General features: G+C 38.1%; 1 non-coding gene across 1 annotated transcript; it reads right to left on the bottom strand.

The window, feature by feature from the left end:
* Positions 1 to 17,138: 17,138 nt before the first annotated feature.
* TRNAS-GGA (transfer RNA serine (anticodon GGA)) lies at positions 17,139 to 17,210 on the bottom strand. The gene has a single exon. It is a non-coding gene; the product is annotated as a tRNA-Ser (tRNA).
* Between the last annotated feature and the right edge of the window lie 3,106 nt (positions 17,211 to 20,316).

Here is a 20,316-nt window from a genome sequence, read left to right as displayed (position 1 = left end):
GTCACTGAGTGTTGTGGCAGAGCTAATGAATATAGTAGATGTTCCCACTGTTTACAGAATTAAATGTCAAGGGCTCTAATCTAACAATATAATAATACATAACAATTTGCTCACTAAGGGGAATAAACCCTGAATACTCATTGGAAGGACTGATACTGAAGCTGAAACTCCAATACTTTGGCCACCTGATGCAAAGAGCCAACTCATTGGAAAACACCCTGATGCTGGTACAGATTGAAGGCAAAAGGAGAAAAGGGCACCAGAGGATGAGATGCTTGCATAGATAGCATCACTGATTCAATGGACACGAACTTGGCAGAACTCCAGGAAATGGTGAGGGACAGGGAGGCATGACGTGCTGCAGTCCACAGGGTCACAAAGAGTTGGACATGACTTAGTGACTGAACAACAACAACACTAGGTCTCACTCTTAAATATTTTTAAGGAGAGTTAATCCTTAGAGGTGACTGCAGCCATGAAATTAAAAGACGCTTACTCCTTGGAAGGTAAGTTATGACCAATCTAGATAGCATATTGAAAAGCAGAGACATTACTTTGCCAACCAAGGTCTGTCTAGTCAAGGCTATGGTTTTTTCCAGTGGTCATGTATGGATGTGAGAGTTAGACTGTGAAGACGGCTGAGTGCTGAAGAATTGATGCTTTTGAACAGTGGTGTTGGAGAAGACTCTTGAGAGTCCCTTGGACTGCAAGGAGATCCAACCAGTCCATTCTGAAGGAGATCAGCCCTGGGATTTCTTTGGAAGGACTGATGCTAAAGCTGCAGCTCCAGTACTTTGGCCACCTCATGCGAAGAGTTGACTTGTTGGAAAAGACTCTGATGCTGGGAGGGGTTGGGGGCAGGAGGAGAAGGGGATGACAGAGGATGAGATGGCTGGATGGCATCACCGACTCGATGGACGTGAGTCTGAGTGAACTCCGGGAGATGGTGATGGACAGGGAGGCCTGGCGTGCTGCGATTCATAGGGTCGCAAAGAGTCGGACACGACTGAGTGAGTGAACTGAACTGAAACCTTAGAGATGGCCCAAGGCTGAGAAGCTAGGACAGAGGCAAACAAGTGAATAGCCAGAAAAGTGTTAGTTGCTTGACTGTGTCCAACTTTTTGAGACCCCATGAACTGTAGCCCACCAGGCTCCTCTGTCCATGGGATTTTCTAGGCGAGTATGCTGGAGTGGGTTGCCATTTCCTTCTCCAGGGGATCTTCTCAATCCAGGGACTGAACCCACGTCTCCTGCATTGGCAGGCAGATTCTTTAACATCTGAGCCATGAGGGAAGCCATTCACCACTCTGTCAAGAAAAGGAGCCACTCTTCTTCATGTAGAGATTAGATCTGTTTAACAAGTTAGACTTGGTTGTTCATAAGAAAATTTCTGAAATTGTCTGCAGTTTTCTTGAAACTGTTTTATATGTGGTTTGTGGAACATATATGTGTGTGTTGGCTTTCAGTCTCTATCTTGGAGATCATCAGTGAGCATTTGAAGCCCCTAATCAAGAGAATTCGCTACTGGGCCTTGTTACTTTGGATTTCACAGTCTGTATTCAGAAATTTTAGGCTGTGCCAGTGCCCTTCAACTCTCTTGATCTCTGATCAGCACCAGATGGTTTGTTAATTAGTATAATGTAAGGGATGATCTTAATTGCTGGCTTGAGTGGTTTCAACATATGTGGATTGGCTAGAAATATTATCTATATTTCTGCCTTTGCATGAATTCATATACGAGGTCTAGAGAAGCCACGACCCTTACAAGTGAAGCCCCAGGGCTACGATTACATCTGAATCTTGTGTGAAGCCACTTTGGAGAATTCTGAATAGTGTCATGTCTGCCATGTATAAAGATTTGAAACAAAACATTTAGTGAAATGTCTAAAAAGACAAAATAATGACTACTTGCTCATAAATGTGGCATGACTTAGATCAGGGCACCCCAATCTACAGGGTCTAATATCTGATGATCTGAGGTGGAGCTGACATAATAATAATAGAAATAAAGTGCACAGTAAATATAATACACTTGAATCATCCCCAAAGTATCCCTTCCTCCCAGTCCTTGGAAAAATTGTCTTCCACAATGCCAGTCCCTAGTGCCAAAAAGATTGGGGACTGCTGACTTAGACGATCGGTGGCAAGATACTGAGAGCAGAGCCTTAGAGATCTTTTCTTGTCTCTGTTGGAAATTACCCAACTCTATGATAACAACCTAATATTTTGGTATAACCAGACTGCCTTATCTCAGCTACAATTGCTTCTTTAAAAGATTTAGTTAAAAGGTAATGAGACGTGGAATGAATAAACAGTGGCATATTTCTTTAATGAAATTATATTCAGCAATGTAAAAAATATTGCTATATGCAACAATAAGGGTGAATCTCAAAGATGTTACGTTGAGTTGTACATTTCACATTAGAGGATGTGGCTGTACATGTATTCTACTGCAAGTAAAAATTAATTGGTCATAAGAAAGATATCTAGATAATTAGCAGATCCACGGCAGGACAAGAATTGTCTTACCTAATGAGAACTATAATCCCTGTCCAGAAATTCTCCTTACTAACTCTAGAATCCAGGCTGCCACCTTCTCATTTTTCCATCCATTTCTGAAGCTCACAGAAACTTGATTTATTCATCTGAAAGGACAAATAATTGCACTCTAGGAACTCTTTTGTACAACTCCAAGAGTCCTATTCCACAGACTCTGAAGTGAATCTGTGAACAGCCCTTGCTGGAATTGTACAATGACATGTGTCAGGTCCCTGTGTGACCATCATGGAGCTGTCTTGGCTGAAGTGACCTAGCTAAGGCAGGTATACAGCGAACCACAGCAGCCATCTGAAAGCTGAAGCTTTTCTACCTATTAAAGTATAAAATTGTCTTACAGTTTCAGATTTTGCATTACAGTAAAGTCATTGCTTCAGTATCTGTTATGTAAATTCAATTTTAAATGAGTAATATCTTTTAAAATAAGTATTAATATCTTTATTTATATTTTTTCAAATGGTTGGATATTAGGTACAAAATTCTCCTAATTTATTTTTGACTGCAAATTAAACTTTACAAAATTTTAAAAAGAACATGCAACAAATAATTGATAAACTACAATTTTCGTTATAATTTATACATTTAACAGTTGAGTCTACTCTTTTCAGACTTAACTTTTATTTTTTACAGCTTTTCCAGTACTGTTTACATTTATGTGAACTTTAGAACTCTGAGACTTTTTCCTTCAACATCCCTCTCACTAGTATTTCAAGACAGGCTTACGTAGCTGCAGTCTGGGTCAAAATGTAGTGAATATTGATGCTAATATGGCTTGCTTTGGCCTGTGTCAATCAGGTTGTTGCTTCACCAAAGCTTAGGATAGATGAAGAGCTCTGCAAAGAATGCAGACTAAAAAAACAAAGATGGATTATATATCGAAAGTGAAGAAAATTTAAATAAATTAAATGATTTACACTGAAGAAAAGAGGATGAAATCATAATTCTCAGATTTGGCTTCATTTGAATAGAATTTTTCAAGAGGTATTTTGAAATTCTCATAGATTATAAATGCTACTTGTTTAGGCTTTAGCTGCAATAATCTTAGGCTTATAGAGAAGTTGGAAAAATAGTACAGAGAACTCTCATACACCCTTCAACCAGTTACCCCAATGATAACATCCCACACAACCATAACATGATTATTAAGAAGTAACAAAATTAACAAAAGAAATTACATCTAAATAAACAATACCTTGTGTGTATTTTACCAGTCTTTCCACAAATGTGCTTTTTTTTGTTTCATTATCTAACGTTGCATACCACACTTACATTTAGTTATTTTTCCCAAGCTTCTCTTAATGTGTGATGATAGTTCCTCAGTCTTTCCTTGTCTTTCATGACTTTGACATATAAAGCTAACCATCACAGAGTTAGAGTCTAACATTCATTATTTATTTTGTGACAAACTGTTCTAGATTTGGCCACTGGGAGCTCTAACTGATTTCTCTTGTCCTTTTGCCATGCTCCCAATCAACTTGTTTAACACTTTCCATCTCTCTAATACTCCCAGAAGTTCTATGCTCGGCTTGTGTATTCCATTCCCCAGCCTGAGAGCAGCCCTAGATCAGGGTTCCAAGGAGCCTTCATTTCAGTTATTAAAGAAGAGCATTTAGGAATTTGGGATTAACATATGCATACTACTATATATAAAATAAGTAAACAACAAGGACCTGCTGGGCAGCATAGGGAAATATCCGATAATAACCTATAATGGAAGAGAATATGAAAATAAATATATATATATATAATTGAATCACTTTGCTGTACACTTGAAGCTAACACAACATTGTAAATCAACTATAGTTCAATTTTTTTTAAAAAAGTATGTCATTTAGAAACAAAGACCTGTGAACTAGGTATGCTCATTGCTACCAAGATGTCACTTTCTCTATGTTCTCTTGGGGGATAAAGCTGGGCCATATTTGTTTGCACCTGCTACACTGTGCTTAGTCACTCAGTTGCGTCTGACTCTTTGCAACCCCTTGGACTGTAGCCCGCCAGGCTCCTCTGTCCATGGGGATTCTCCAGGCAAGAATACTGGAGTGGGTTACCATTCCCTTCTCCAGGGGATCTTCCCAACCCAGGGATCGAACCCAGGTCTTCTGCATTTCAGGTAGGTTTTTTACCATCTGAGCCACCAGAAAAGTCCAAGAATACTGAAGTGGGTAGCCTATCCCTTCTCCAGGGGGTCTTCCCAACCCAAGAATGAAACTGGAGTCTCCTGCACCGCAGGCAGATTCTTTACCAGCTGAGCTACCAGGGGAGCTCCGTGGGTTTGCATAGAATCCCATATATATGCACATATGTGTATTAATTTCCATAGCTCTATCATCTATCTACTTATCTATCTACGTATATGAGAGTTCAAAATTATACCTTTACCTCTAATTCAGTAACACATAGTTCATTCTACCATCATCTCCCCATTTTATGACTAAGAAACTGCCACTGTAACATATTTACTTATTTGTTCAAATCATGAAAGGCCATACATGAAAGGCCATTTCAGAATTGCTAACCTACATACTTAAATTTATAAACTCGAGTGCAGTATTTGTGTACCAATCTTTTTGTCTTTAGACTGTAAGACTTAGTGACTAAACCACCATCACCAACAACCAGTTGAAACAATGTTTTTTAAAGTTACATGCTGCAGCTTATTTCTTCACCATTTCATTCACTATGAGCAGAGCACTCTTTTACAATACAAAGAGATTCAACTGTCATAGTCTGTACCCCATTTTGGTTTTCCATAATATCCTAATTATTTTTACCTACATATGAAAATTCACCCTTTGTGGTATATCGATTTTTGAGTTTGGACAAATGACTAGAGTTTTGTATTCGCAATACAGAATGGTTCCATGACCTCAAAATTTCACTTATGCTCATTTGTAGTCAAGCTCTCTTCCCATGCCACAAAACAAGTAACTACCTTTTTTAATCCCCTTAGCTTTTTCTTTTCTAGCATGTCATGTAAATTGTAAACAACATTATGCAGCATTTTTAGGTTGAGCTTTCAGGACTATTTGTTTCTTCATTAAGACACCTGCCCATTCTATTTCATAGAAGATTCACCCTCCTGCATATATTTTGAAACAAAAAGTCTGAATCCTTATTTTTGCTTCTTTAGAAAAACATCTTCAGAGGTACACTATTTTTCAAAAATTTCTATGCATTGTTTCTTATTCCTTAAGTTACAGCATCTTTTGTATTGGATTCACTGTAATGATTTTATATTTGTTTGTTTGGTTTTTTGCATTTATCTTTTTTATTTTTTTAATTTTAATTTTTACTTTGTTTTACTTTACAATACTGTATTGGTTTTGCCATACATTGACATGAATCCACCACGGGTGTACACACGTTCCCAAAAATGAACCCCCCTCCCACCTCCCTCCCCATAACATCTCTCTGGATCATCCCCATGCACCAGCCCCAAGCATGCTGTATCCTGCATCGGACATAGACTGGCGATTCGTTTCTTACATGATAGTATACATGTTTCAATGCCATTCTCCAAAATCATCCCACCCTCTCCCTCTCCCTCACAGTCCAAAAGTTCGCTCTACACATCTGTGTCTCTTTTGCTGTCTTGCATACAGGGTCATCATTGCCATCTTTCTAAATTCCATATATATGTGTTAGTATACTGTATTGGTGTTTTTCTTTCTGGCTTACTTCACTCTGTATAATCGGCTCCAGTTTCATCCATCTCATTAGAACTGATTCAAATGTATGCTTTTTAATGGCTGAGTAATACTCCTTTGTGTATATGTACCAGAATCCAACAACACATTAAAAAGATCATACACCATGACCAAGTGGGCTTTATCCCAGGGATGCAAGGTTTTATATTTGTTGTGTTTTCTTAACCTTGAGTCAGTAGTGAACCATTCATGCCCTGATTTTCTCAAGTGAGACAAAAACCTTTGCCTTACTGATTCCACACTTCAGCAATCTCAGTTTCTAAGATTCAAACCTGAAGATCAGGGTGATATACATGCCATCTGGGTCAATGTGAAATTTCCAGAAGTGGGATATTTGGTGAGGAAATCAGACACTTAGTGAGATTATGCTTGAGAGAAGCTGGATCTTCTACTGCTTTGATTTTCAAGTTCCACATCTTAGCAAGTGATTCAGATGCAATTTGCAATTTTTTAAGAAAAAGATGGAAGCATTTTAAATATTATACTCTGTATCTTATAGGACTCCCAAACTTTCCCTAAGTCTTTCCTTGCTTATAGTGCTGCTTCTAAGGGAACTAAACACATTTGTATGCAAAAGATCACTTCTACTTACTTGATATTTTCTTCTGAACTGCATGCTAGGCTGTGTAATTTCTGAATAAACAGAGAACAGGTCCTTACAGGGCAAACTTGGGTTACTGATTTTAGGGTTTTTTTTCTTTTTCACTGTAGGCATTTGCAGCTATGAATTTCTCTTTGATCACTGCTTTTACTGTAAGCCATATGTTTTACTGTGCTGTGTTTTTTAGTTATCTCAAAGTATTTTCTAGTTTCACTTGTAAGTTTTTTGATCCTTTGATTGTTTAAATGAATTGCTTGATTTCCACACATTTATGGATTAAGTGAAGTAAGTCACGTCAAGAAGCCACATGTAAAACCGGACATGGAACAACAGAATGGTTCCAAATTGGGAAAGGAGTATGTCTGGGCTGTATATTGTCACCCTGCTTATTTAACTTATATGCAGAGTACATCATGAGAAACGCTGGGCTGAAAGAAGCACACACTGGAATTAAGATTGCTGGGAGAAATATCAGTAACCTCAGATATGCAGATGACATCACCCTTATGGCAGAAAGTGAAGAGGAACTAAAAAGCCTCTTGATGAAAGTGAAAGAGGAAAGTGAAAAACTTCGCTTAAAATGCAACATTCAGAAAAATAATATCATGGAATTCAGTCCATTCACTTCATGGCAAATAAATGGGGAAACAATGGAAACTGTGGGAGATTTTAATTTTGGGGGCTCCAAAATCACTGCAGGTGGTGACTGTATCCATGAAATTAAAAGATACTTGCTCCTTGGAAGGAAAGTTATGACAAACCTAGATAGCATATTCAAAAGGAGAGACATTACTTTGCCAACTACGGCCCATCTAGTCAAAGGTATGGTTTTTCCAGTAGTCATGTCTGGATGTGAGAGTTTGATTATAAAGGAAGGTGAGCACCAAAGAATTGTTGCTTTTGAACTGTGGTGTTGGAGAAGACTCTTGAGAGTCCCTTGGACTGCAAGGAGATCCAACCAGTCCTTTCTAAAGGAGATCAGTCCTGGGTGTTCATTGGAAAGACTGATATTGAAGCTGAAACTCCAATACTTTGGCCACCTGATGGGAAGAATTGACTCACTGGGAAAGACCCTGATTCTGGGAAAAATTGAAGGTGGGAGAAGGGAATGACAGAGGATGAGATGGTTGGATGGCATTACTGACTCTATGGACATGAGTTTGAGCAAGGTCTGGGAGTTGGTGATAGACTGGGAAGCCTGGCATGCTGCAGTCCATGGGGTCACAATGAGTTGGACAAGACTGAGTGACTGAACTGAACTGAAGTAAGTCAGACAGAGAAAGGCAAATACAATATGATATCATTTATATGTGGAGTCATTTTCTGTGATTTTTTTTAATTTACTGAGACGTGTTTTGTGACCTAACATATGATCTATACTATATAATGTTCCACTTTCTTTCCTTGAAAAGTGGAAAAGTTTAGAAAGTAAAGAAAAAAGTTTAAAAAGTAAAGAAAAGTTTACTTTCCTGCTCTAGAAGGAATGTTCTGTGAGTGTCTATTAGAGCGCAGGTTGCAGTAGTAGCCCACCCTGGGGATGGTGAGTCTAAGCCGTCATTCTGGTCTCAGTGGGGCATTTGCAGGATAGCAACAGTTCAGTTCCAGTACCACTGGGAGAAAGCCACAATTTAGACCCTGGGGTTGGGATGTGTGCAGACCAGCAACAGAGTGGACAGTGACAGCAGGTAAAGTCTTGCATTAGCACCTAGGGGCAGGGGGCAGGACAGCAATCACACAGCCCCAGTGATAAGTCAAAGTCATGGCTTAGGACCCAGGGCAGGGTGTGGAGCAGCAGCAGTGTAGCTGTAGCAATAACAAGTCAAATCTATGACTTGGGATTTGGGGGTGGTGTGCAGAGCAGTGGCAGCTTTGGTTCCTTAAATGGGGATGCACTGTGGCATCCAAATCATAAAGAGCAGGGACACTGAGGCAACTGGAACCCTGGGAAACATGATCATCACAAGGATCACTCCCGCCCTGGGGAGGAAATGTAGAAGCCAGACCCTAAGCAGCTCCATCAGCTGGAATCAGTACTTGTGAAGTCTATGGGGTCCTTGGTAGCAAAGGCTGCAAGTGTTCTGGTGGTGAGGCTTTCTGAGTTACTCCTACTCTTCTTTTCCTTGTAGAATGAAATCCCTCCAAAGGGATCCCTCTTGCCATCAAGCTGTTCTGGCCTGGGAGGTAGAGTGATAGAGGTAAAATATTTCCTATGCTTTTTTATGTGGCCATTCTTGGTTTTTAGCCTTGCAGTGTTACTGCTTGCTTCTTCGTTGAAGTCCAGAGCCTTCCCCAGAGCTATTTTTGTTAGTTTGTAATTAGTTATTCACTGTTTTTGTGGGTTTTGCAGAGGAGACAACTGTTGGGGCCTCCATCTTGCTGACATCATGTTAACTGACCCTTTTCTATTGTTCCATTGTGATTAAATTCAAAATAAGTGACAGATGAAAGAAGGAGGGAGAGGAGGGGCTATGATTATTTCAGGATTTCGTTTCCTTGTAGTAGGGAAACAGTCATATTATTCTGGCCACTGCAGCTTGAAATCCTGGGATTAGGTTAATACCATCTTAGGGTCATCTCTTTTGTTCTATATTTTAAATTAATTTCTTAACTCATCCCCCTTGGAGATCAGTTATTGAAACTGTACTTTGATCTTATTTCAATGAGTCTTCTCTGATCTTTGTCTTAAGATGTTGCTGTCAGTTTGGGGCTCCAGATATATGTCATGGGTATTTTAATGGGCAGAGATCTTGTGCATTGGCTATCACCAGAATGAGGTTCCCAAGCTTATCTTCTCCAAGCCCCTTTCAGTTCTTGTATGGTTGAGGCATTTTCTTGAAGGCCAGTTGGCCTTGCATGTGGTTCATGAAGGCAGTGACAGGTGATCCCTTAAGCAGACACAGGGGCTAATCTCCAAAATCAGTACAAGGACTAAATGGATATCACAGCTTAGCTCTCATGGGTATATGGCCAGCAGGAGCTCCGATGAAGTCAAATTAGTCAGGGAGAATCAAAAAGCCCTAACCAAGGCAAGAGAGAACAAGCCAGGAGCCACAGTAGCTACAGCAGGGAAGCTGCAGCCTGGGAGGTAGATGACCTTGTCCTAGGTATCAGAGGAGAGAACAAGCATCAGCCACTAGGACCAATCTTCTCTGCTTTGTCGAAATTCATTCCTAAAGGAAGAGTCACAGGCAGGAGGAGCTGAAAGATCAAATTTCATCAAATGAAAGTATATAAAAGGACTTTATAAATTATTTAAATCAAATAAGTTTAAGTCTAAACTATATATACACACATACATCCACATGCACGTATGTGCGCACACACACACACACACAGTTGCTTCCAAGTGCTTTTAGTTATATCCCCTCTTGGACTCAAATTTCACTGGGAGTTTTAGCTTCTAGAAAAATCAAACCTACACAGTGAGTACTCAGTAGTTTCTGAATGATTTACTGTGGTGGTGGTTTAGTCACTAAGTTGTGTCCGACTCTTGCTACCCCATGGACTGTAGCTAGCCAGGTTTCTCTGTTTGTGGGATTTTCCAGGCAAGAATACTGGAGTGGGTGGCCATTTCCTTCCTCTTGGGAATGATTCGCCAAGATCAATTCTCTAATTTCTGAAGATGAGAGAGTTGAATTGCACTGTTACTGTCATACTGTCAAACAGTAGAAATACCTCTACACTCTCCCTTTGACAAGAGAAATAATGGAGGTCTTAGGAGGGAAGGGAAGTCTCTACTCTTCTGCATGACTCCACTATTAAAGGAACACTGCCCTATTGTGGGAGAAGGCAATGGCGTCCCACTCCAGTACTCTTGCCCGGAAAATCCCATGGATGGAGGATCCTGGTGGGCTGCAGTCCATGGGGTCGCAAAGAGTAGGACACGACTGAGCGACTTCACTTTCATTTTTCACTTTCGTGCATTGGAGAAGGAAATGGCAACCCACTCCAGTGTTCTTGCCTGGAGAATCCCAGGGACGGGGGGGCCTGGTGGGCTGCCATCTATGGGGTCACACAGAGTCAGACATGACTGAAGCAACTTAGCAGCAGCAGCAGCAGCAGTTCTAAGGTGAAGGATATTTCCTCAGAGCACAGAGAGGTTGGAACTACCTCAAAGAAGATAAACACACAATCCTAGTAGTTATACAGCCTTCATTTCAGACTGAGAGCCTCCTGGAGTCCTGAGGGTGAGCCATCAAGCAGAGTTTTCATCTTCAGGGAGGAAAGTGAGCAGTGGCATCTAGCAGTACACAAAGTGCTCACTCATATTGGCTACAGCCCATGAAAGAATTAGCCTCAGGAGCATGACTGTCTTTGCATAAAACACCATTCAAGGAAATACTGACAAGAAGTGTAATCACACTCCTCTTTCCTCACACAGTTATCAGAGGGGAAACAAAGTTTAGCAAGAACGTGACTACTGTAATATATATTGTTTATTAAACATGCAATCACTCATCAAGAATTTTCATAGGGAGAATCCAAAAATATGATAGGAAATTTCATTAGAGATGAATCTTGATGCATCTTTCTGAAATTTGTTAGTGATTGTCTTTTATTATTACAAAAAACCCTGTATTATTTATTTTTTAGAAAACTGTATAATTTATATGTATGAACTTCAAGTTATCTGAACACTTGAAGTAGGTTTCTTGCTTCTTATAGGAAGTGAAAGATTCTTTGACAGAATTTTCAAATATAATGGACCTTCCACTGCAATTCTACACAGTTAACTGATTGCTATAACTCTTGAGTGTTCAGGCATTTCATTATTAGATTCTAATTTGTTGCACTACAAATCACTTTCAGGGAGACATATTTAATAGGTTAAAAACTAATAATTCTGCCAAATATCTGTCAGGACTCTACTACCTGATACCTATAGCCTCCAGCTTGTTGAGCATCTCTACATTATCAAGGACAGCATCATCAAATGAAGGGGGAGATGAGGTATCTAGGGCAAAAGTGTTGATCTGATACAAGCTCCTGAGTTTGATGCCTTCAATAGTCTACATCAAGGGAAACTTGTAAGCCTAGTATTTCACTACATTAAACAAATCAGGAGTCTTTTATCAATCTTGAAAGACAACTTTACATGATATACCAGAAAATAAAGCAAAACTGCAGCAAAAAAGTGTGTGCTAGCAAACTGTTAAAACAATAGATATTGATCAAATTTAAAAAATATTTTTAGTCTACATTTTAGGTAAAATTTGGTTTATTTAAGGTGAAAAAGTGCAAGCCATCTTAACACTTTTGTCAAATGAAACAAAAATCACTTTATTAGACCAACCTATAATTTGAGGGTGCAGATGCTTCCTTTAGAAATCTTCCTTGAATCAATACTGCAAAGCCTGTCTCCTAAAAGAGTTGAAAAAAAAATCATTCTATGTCTTTATAGACTTTAGGGTGTCAGAAAACCCGAAATACCATAGGGATCCATGTCATCACATTTTTAAGGCTGGAAAAAATTATATAAAATTAAATTATCTGGTCAATGTCATATCAGGTGGCAAAATCAAGATCAACAATTGAGAACAGCAAAAATTCACTGAGCACTTTGTTCTGAATACTGTCTTATGTACTTGGCAAAGTTAAATAGCAGTCCCTGGTAGCTCAGCTGGTAAAGAATCCGCCTGCAGTGCGGGAGACCTGGGTTCCATCCCTGGGTTGGGAAGATCCCCTGGAGAAGGGAAAGGCTACCCACTCCAGTATTCTGGCTTGGAGAATTCCATGGACTATATAGTCCAAGGGGTAGCAAAGAGTCGGACATGACTGAACAACTTTCACTTTCCTTTTCAACCCTAGGAGGCAGATCTCAAGGGTATATAACTTCTCCAAAGTTACACAAATAGATCCTGGGCAATTCATGGTTGAAATTGAAACCCAGAGTTTGGCTCCAAAGTTTTTTTTTAATCTTATTTTTTGAGAGAGAAGAAGATATGTCTATAAATCTGCCTAATCATTACAGTTTACATACGATTTCACCAAGTTTAGATGCACAAATAAATGTATTTTGACAAATGTAATACATTTATGTAACTACTAAGACAGTAATGATGTAGGACATTTCCAGCACCCCAAAAAGATCCTTCACACTCCTTTGTAGTCAATCTCCTTAATCGACTCTTTGGTCCTTGGCAACTACTTTCTTTCTTTCACTGTTGTGACACTTCAATTGTTAACAAAGTTTTGGCTATTGTGAATAAAAGCGTTATACATATTCACATATAAGTTCTTAAAAAAAAAAAACAAACAGACACGAGTTTTCAGTTCTCTTGGGTAAATACCTAGGAGTGGCTGATACAAGTAATGGGTAGCAGTGGCCTCTCATTATGGTTTTAATTTGTGTTTTCAGAATGCCTAATGACATTGAGTATCTTTTCATGGGCTCATTGGAATTTCATATAGTGTCTACACTGCAATGTTTGTTCAAAATTTTTGCCCAATTGGTTTCATTGTCTTCTTATTAATGAACTATAAAGGTTCCTTTAAATACTCTAAATACACAAATCCTTAATGACAAATATCTTTTCAGATATTATCTGAGTCTATGGAGACAACAGACTCTTTCTTTCCTTTTTCCTTTCCTCACCAATGTTAACAATATTTTTTTGAAGAGCAAAACTGTTTTTCTTTTATGTGTTTTTTGTTTGTGTCGTCTCAAGAAATTGCTACCTAACTCAAGTCACAAGTGCTTCCTCCTAGAAGTTTTATAGTTTTCACTCTTACACATAGGTGTATGATCAATTACAAGTTTGTTTGTGTATGGGGATAAGTAAGAGTGACAGTGTATATTTTTTCCACATTATATCTAATAATTATAGAACAATTTGTTGAAGAGACTGACTATACTTTTTCCACTGAATTAATGGGCATCTTAAGTTCACCATATAAATGAGGTTAATTTCTGGGTCTTATATTCTGTCCAATTCTTCTAAATGCCCACAACACAGTTTTGACTATTTAGCTTTATAATAAATCTTGAAAGAAGGTAATTCATGAGACAGGGTGCTCAGGGCTGGTACACTGGGATGACACTGAGGGATGGGATGGGGAGGGATGTGGGAGGGGGGTTCAGGATGGGGAACACATGTATACCCATGGCTGATTCATGTCAATGTATGGCAAAAACCACTACAATATTGTAAAGTAATTAGTCTCCAATTAAAATAAATAGATTTTTTTTAAAAAGAAGGTAATTCACCAACTTTGTTTTTCTTTTAAAAAGAATTTGAATTGCTCAGCCAGGTTCATTGTATCTCCATATAAATTTTCGTTTTGTGACATTGTGAAGTCGCTCAGTCATGTCTGACTCTTTGCGACACTTTGGACTGAAAACTGCCAGGCTCCTCTGTCCATGGGATTTTCCAGGCAAGAGTACTGGAGTGGGTTGCCATTTCCTTCTCCAGGGTATCTTCCTGACCCAAGAATCAAACCCGGGTCTCCCACATTGTAGGCAGACTCTTTACCATCTGAGCCATGAGGGAAAATATAAATTTTACAGTTTGTCAATTTCTACTGAAAGAAATTATACTATAATTTTGACTGGGATCACACTGAATTTGGGACTTCCCTCATGGCTCAGTGGTAAAGAATCTGCCTGCCAATGCAGGAGATGCAGATTCAGTCCCTGGGTCAGGAAGATCCCTTGGAGGAGGAAACGACAACCCACTCCAGTATTCTTACCCGGGAAATTCCATGGACAGAGGAGCCGGGCAGGCTACAGTCCATGGGATTGCAAAGAGTCGGACACGACTTAGCAACTGAGCATGCACGTACACTGAATAGGTAGACTGACGTGTGAAGAACTGACATTATGACAATATTAAATATTGAAATACATTAACATGGTATATATCTATTTTTAGTTCTTTTAAATTTTCCTTTTGCAATGTTTTATAGCTTTCATTGTGCCGTTCTTGCATATGTCTTATTAAATTTATCCATACATATATCACATTTTGGATACAGATATAAATGGCATTTTTAAAAATTTAAATTTATTTATTTTAATTGGAGGCTAATTCCTTTACAATATTGTATTGGTTCTGCCACACATCAACATGAATCCACCACTGGCCTACACGTGTTCCCCATTCTGAACCCCCCTCCCACCTCCCTCCCTGTACCATCCCTCTGGGTCATCCCAGTGCACCAGCCCAAAGCATCCTGTATTGAACCTGGACTGGCGATTTTAAAAAAATCTTGTTTCAAGTGGTTGTATTCTAGTACTACATAGAAATGCTACTTATTATATATTGACCTTAACCAGTAATGATAATAAAATTCATTATAAATTCTTACAGTATTTTCTAGATTCATTAGAAATTTCTGCACAGGTCATATTGACTATGACTAAACACAGTTTTACTTCTTTCCTTTCTTTTATTTTTTATTTTATTTTATTTTGGTTTTTTTATTTTATTTTATTTTTTATAGTTTTTTATTTTTAAAATTTTAAAATCTTTAATTCTTACATGCGTTCCCAAACATGAACCCCCTCCCACCTCCCTCCCCATAACATCTCTTTGGGTCATCCCCATGCACCAGCCACAAGCATGCTGTATCCTGCGTCAGACATAGACTGGCGATTCAATTCTTACATGATAGTATACATGTTAGAATGCCATTCTCCCAAATCATCTCACTCTCCCTCTGAGTCTAAAAGTCCGTTATACACATCTGTGTCTTTTTTCCTGGATTTTTCTGCTTGCCTTGCTGCACCACTTAGAACTTCCGAAACAGTCAGGAGCGTTGAGAATGGACATTCTTACCTTGATTATAATCTTAGGAAGAAAGTACTCAGTTATTCATCATTAAGTATAATAAGATAAAAGGTTTTTAAAAGATTTCCTTTATCAGTTTGAGAAAATGTTTCTTAGTTTTAAGAGAATTTTTATGATGAGTGTTTTAATTTTGGCAAACACTTTTTCTGTATCAAATGATTATGTTTATTTTAATAATATTAATTACTTTGAGTGTCAAACCAACTATTCATTCTTATTATAAAGCTCATTTAGTCACAAAATAATATCATGTGTATATCTTGCTATGTTCTCCAATACTTGGTCTAGTATTTCTCCATTTATGTTCTTGAGGAAAATCAGTTCACCTTTTTTTTTTTCTTTTCTGTTTTTGTCTGGTTTTAGTATCAGGGTAATGATGTCTTCAAATGATGAGTTGGAAGTATTTGCTCCACTTCTATTTTTTGAAAGAATATGTATAGAATAAATAATAATGTTTATTAAATATCTGACAGAATTCACCAGTGAAGACATTTGGGCCTTGAGTAGCTGAATAGTGACCCCTCAAACATACTTAGATTCAAATATTAGGATGCTGTGAATGTTACCCTACATGAGAAAAGGTACTTCTCACACATGATCAAGGATCCTGAGATGCAGAAGTTCTTCAGAATTATACAAGTAGATAGTAAATGTTAATACAAGTGTCCTTGTAAGAGGGAGGGAGAGGTTAGATTAGAATAGATGTGTGATGGCAGAGCAAAGGGAAGGAGGGAAAGAGAGATTTGACGATGTTATTCTGCTAGTGTTGAAGATGGTGGAAGAGGCCGTGAACAAAGGAATGCAGCTCTAGAAGCTAAAAAAGACAAGGAAACAGATTCTCTTCTAGAGCCTCTGAAAGGAACACAGCCCTGCAACACCCTATTTTCAGACCAGTGAAACCCATTCCAGATTTCTCACCTTCAGAACTGTAAGATAATAAATGTGTGTTGCTTTGCGTATATGTTTAGACAAAACTATAATTCAAAAAGATACATGGTTATTGTTACCATCTTTCTAAATTCCATATATATGAGTTAGTATACTGTATTGGTGTTTTTCTTTCTGGCTTACTTCACTCTGTATAATAGGCTCCAGTTTCATCCACCTCATTAGAACTGATTCAAATGTATTCTTTTTAATGGCTGAGTGATACTCCATTGTGTATATGTACCACAGCTTTCTTATCCATTCATCTGCTGATGGACATCTAGGTTGCTTCCATGTCCTGGTTTAAAAAAAAAAAAAGATATATGCACCCTTATGTTCACAGCAGCACTATTTGCAATAGCCAACACATGGAAATTCTTAAATGTCCACCAACAGATGAATGGGTAAAGAAGATGTAAGTATGTTTGTCAAAGTTGCTCAGTCATGTCCGACTCTTTGCGACCCCATGGACTGTAGCCTACCAGGCTCCTCCCTCCATGGGATTCTCCAGGCAAGAGTACTGGAGTGGATTGCCATTTCCTTCTCCAGGGGATCTTCCCAACCCAGGGATCGAACCTGGGTCTCCTGCATTCCAGGCAGGCACTTTAACCTCTGAGCCACCAGGGAAGCCCAAAGAAGATGTAGTACACACAAAAACATGTGTAAAGAAGATGTGGTACACACAAATACACACACAAAATAAAGCATTTCTCAACCATAGAAAAGAATGAAATAATTCCATTTGCAGCAACATGGATGGATCTAGAGATTATCAAACAAAGTGAAGTAAGTCAGAAAGAGACAGACAACGCATGATAGCACTTATATACAAGATCTAAAATATGATACTAATGAATGGATCTACAAAACAGAAACAGACTCACAGACATAGAAAACTGATTTGTGATGGCAAATTGGTTGGCAAGGGGAATGGGGGTGGGAGAATAATGCAGGAGGAGGTTTGCAGTTAGCAAATGAAAATTATTATATATAGAATGGATAAACAAGGTCTTACTGTACATCATAAGGAATTATGTTGCATATCCTGTGATAAACCATAATGGAAAAGACTATAAAAAAGAATGCATATACATGCATAACTGAATCACTCTGCTGTAGAGCAGAAATTAACACAACATTGCAAATCAACTATACTTCAACAAAAATAAATAAATAAATAAACCTGTGTTATGGTAATCTTCTTCAGAAGCGATAGAGAACCAATGTAGGCCTGCAGTTTTCTTTGAAAATATTTTCCTGTCAGTGCTATTCTTTAATAGATACAGTGCTATAAAACTTTTTCTTTTTTTCTTGAGCGAGATATGGTAAACTGCATCATTTACTATTTGTTCATTTTATTACCTTTTCCCATTTGATCTAAGCTGTCAAATTTACTAGCCTAAAGTTGTTGATAATGTTCTTTTGGAATCTTTTTGAGTATCTGTAGGATCTGTAGTAATATAAACCCTTGCATTCTTGATACCACAAACTTTCATTTTCCGGCATTTTCTTATTCATCTTGACTTACAGAGTGTCTGTGTCAATTTTTATTCATTTTTTCAGTGAACCAACTATTGCTTTCACTAATTTCACTCTTTCTGCCAATTTTCTATTTTATTGAGTTTTTTCTTTACTATCTCCTTCATTATGCTTCCTTTGAGATTAAACTGCTCTTCTTTGCCTGAGTTCCTAAGGTGGGAACTTGTATCATTAGTATCAGATTTTTCTTCTTTTACAACAGTCATTTATACTATACATTTCCTTCTAGGACTACTTTAGATGGATCTTACAAATTTTGATACATTGTGCTTTTATTTTCATTTACAAAATATTTTCTAATTGAACTTGTGTTTTATTTGTCATCTATGTGCAATTTAAATTTGTTATTTAATTTCAAAATAGTTGGAGATGGTCCAGATATCTTTCTGTCAATGACCTCTTATTCAGGTTGATTGTGGTTAGTGTACCATTGGGCTGCACTGCGTAGGCCTACAAGGGCTGTGCTTGTCCAGCCTCAAAACCAAAGTAAGAGCCCGGAGTCAGCAACAGACATGTGAATAGTTTAATGGATAGGGAGCTTACATGCCTGAAGCAAGGTCCTGGAGTGACACAGCAACACCTCACTGTGTGCAGCAGCCAGCAGGCAGGCATGACAAGGTGGGGGGTGGGGGGCAAGTGGGGAGGTTACCAGTTATCAAAGAATTGGCACTGATGTCAGTTTGGTTCACTGGTTACCAGGGACAGGGAAACCAGTAAAGGAGCACTGACCCTCACTGCCCCTTTGATAAGCTATCATGATGGAGACGTTCTAAAGATTAGAACACCCACTAGCTGGAGTTGGGGTCGGTATGTCTCTATGATTAAGAGGGAAGGCCAGTCATGTGAGCAGGCAAGTGAGCAGGTGTTGGTCAGGCAGGGGATGTACAGAGAGCAAGAGAATCGCTGATATGGGTGCCCTGATCATACAAGTGCTTCCTTTATATGGTCTTTTAAAGCTTGTTAAGAAATATTTTATAGCCTGTCATATGTTCTATTTTGGTAAATGTTCCAAGTACATTTGAAAATAATGTGTATTCTGCTGTGTTTGAGTGGAGTGCTCTATAAATTTCAGTTAGATCAAGTTGGTATATAGCATTGCTGAAATCTCACCAATTTTCTGTTCATATGTTCTGTCAATCATTTATCTCACTCAAGATGAATATTGATGCCTCCAATATTGATATCTTTGTAGAAGAACCTATTTCTTTTTAAATTTTAATCTTATTTTGCTTTGTATTTTTAAAATTCTATTTGTGTACTACTCTTGATAATTAGAACTCTTCACTATGACACTTTTTAAAATTTATTATAGCTTTCCTTGCTTTGAAGAAAATTTTGTATAATAATAACATAGCCACTCCTCTGTTCATTTGATTAGCATTTGCATAGTATTTCTATCTCTTTACTTATAACCTGTGTCTTCATGTCTAATGTTGGTTCTCATAGACAGACTATAAGCAATCTTTTTCTTTTAAAGGGGATTCTATTTTTCTCTATTGATATACATCCACATATTTAGATATTATATTTTAGTCTCTATAGTTCCACTTTTGCATTGTTTATATCATCTCGCTAAAATATGGGGTTATCTATTGATTAATGGGTCACATTTATTTTCTTCTTTATACATCAGGCAATTTTTTATTGGATGTCTGAAACTGTGAATTTTACTTCGTTGCATAATAATTCTGTTACATTTCTTTTAAGAGTATTTGACTTTCTGCTGGCTAGAGTTAAATTACTTCTAACAAGTATAATATTTTCAGAAAGTAATTTTAAACTTTGGTAAGGAAGGTCCTGAATAGTCATTATTCTGAGGTTAATTGAATCTCACTAAAATCATGACATCCCTCTGAGGTCTCTCCCCTTTGGCTGATAAAAATACAAACTATCCTCATCCCTTTATGAACTCTAAGAACTTTTAGGTAACTCTTCATGGTAATCCTTTGTAGCCCTCTATGTAGTTCTTTCCCCTTTATATTCTACCCTTCAAATTCTAGTGCCTCAATCTTTACGAACATTGCTATCTGTCTTATCAACTCGGAGAGATCACTGGCTCTGGTTTCATTCTCCCCACACTGTGGCCTGGAATCTGACTCCAGCCAATAAGCTGAAGTAATCATAGAGTATCACTTATTTCCTTCATCTCATGGACCACAATCCTGCAATGTGTATTGACCAATGTCTGAAAATA

The sequence above is a fragment of the Ovis canadensis genome, chromosome X (genome assembly GCF_042477335.2).
Source record: "Ovis canadensis isolate MfBH-ARS-UI-01 breed Bighorn chromosome X, ARS-UI_OviCan_v2, whole genome shotgun sequence".
Lineage (NCBI taxonomy): Eukaryota > Metazoa > Chordata > Mammalia > Artiodactyla > Bovidae > Ovis > Ovis canadensis.
The sequence above is the reverse complement of the archived record's forward strand: the minus strand, read 5'-3'. Positions and strand labels throughout refer to the sequence as shown.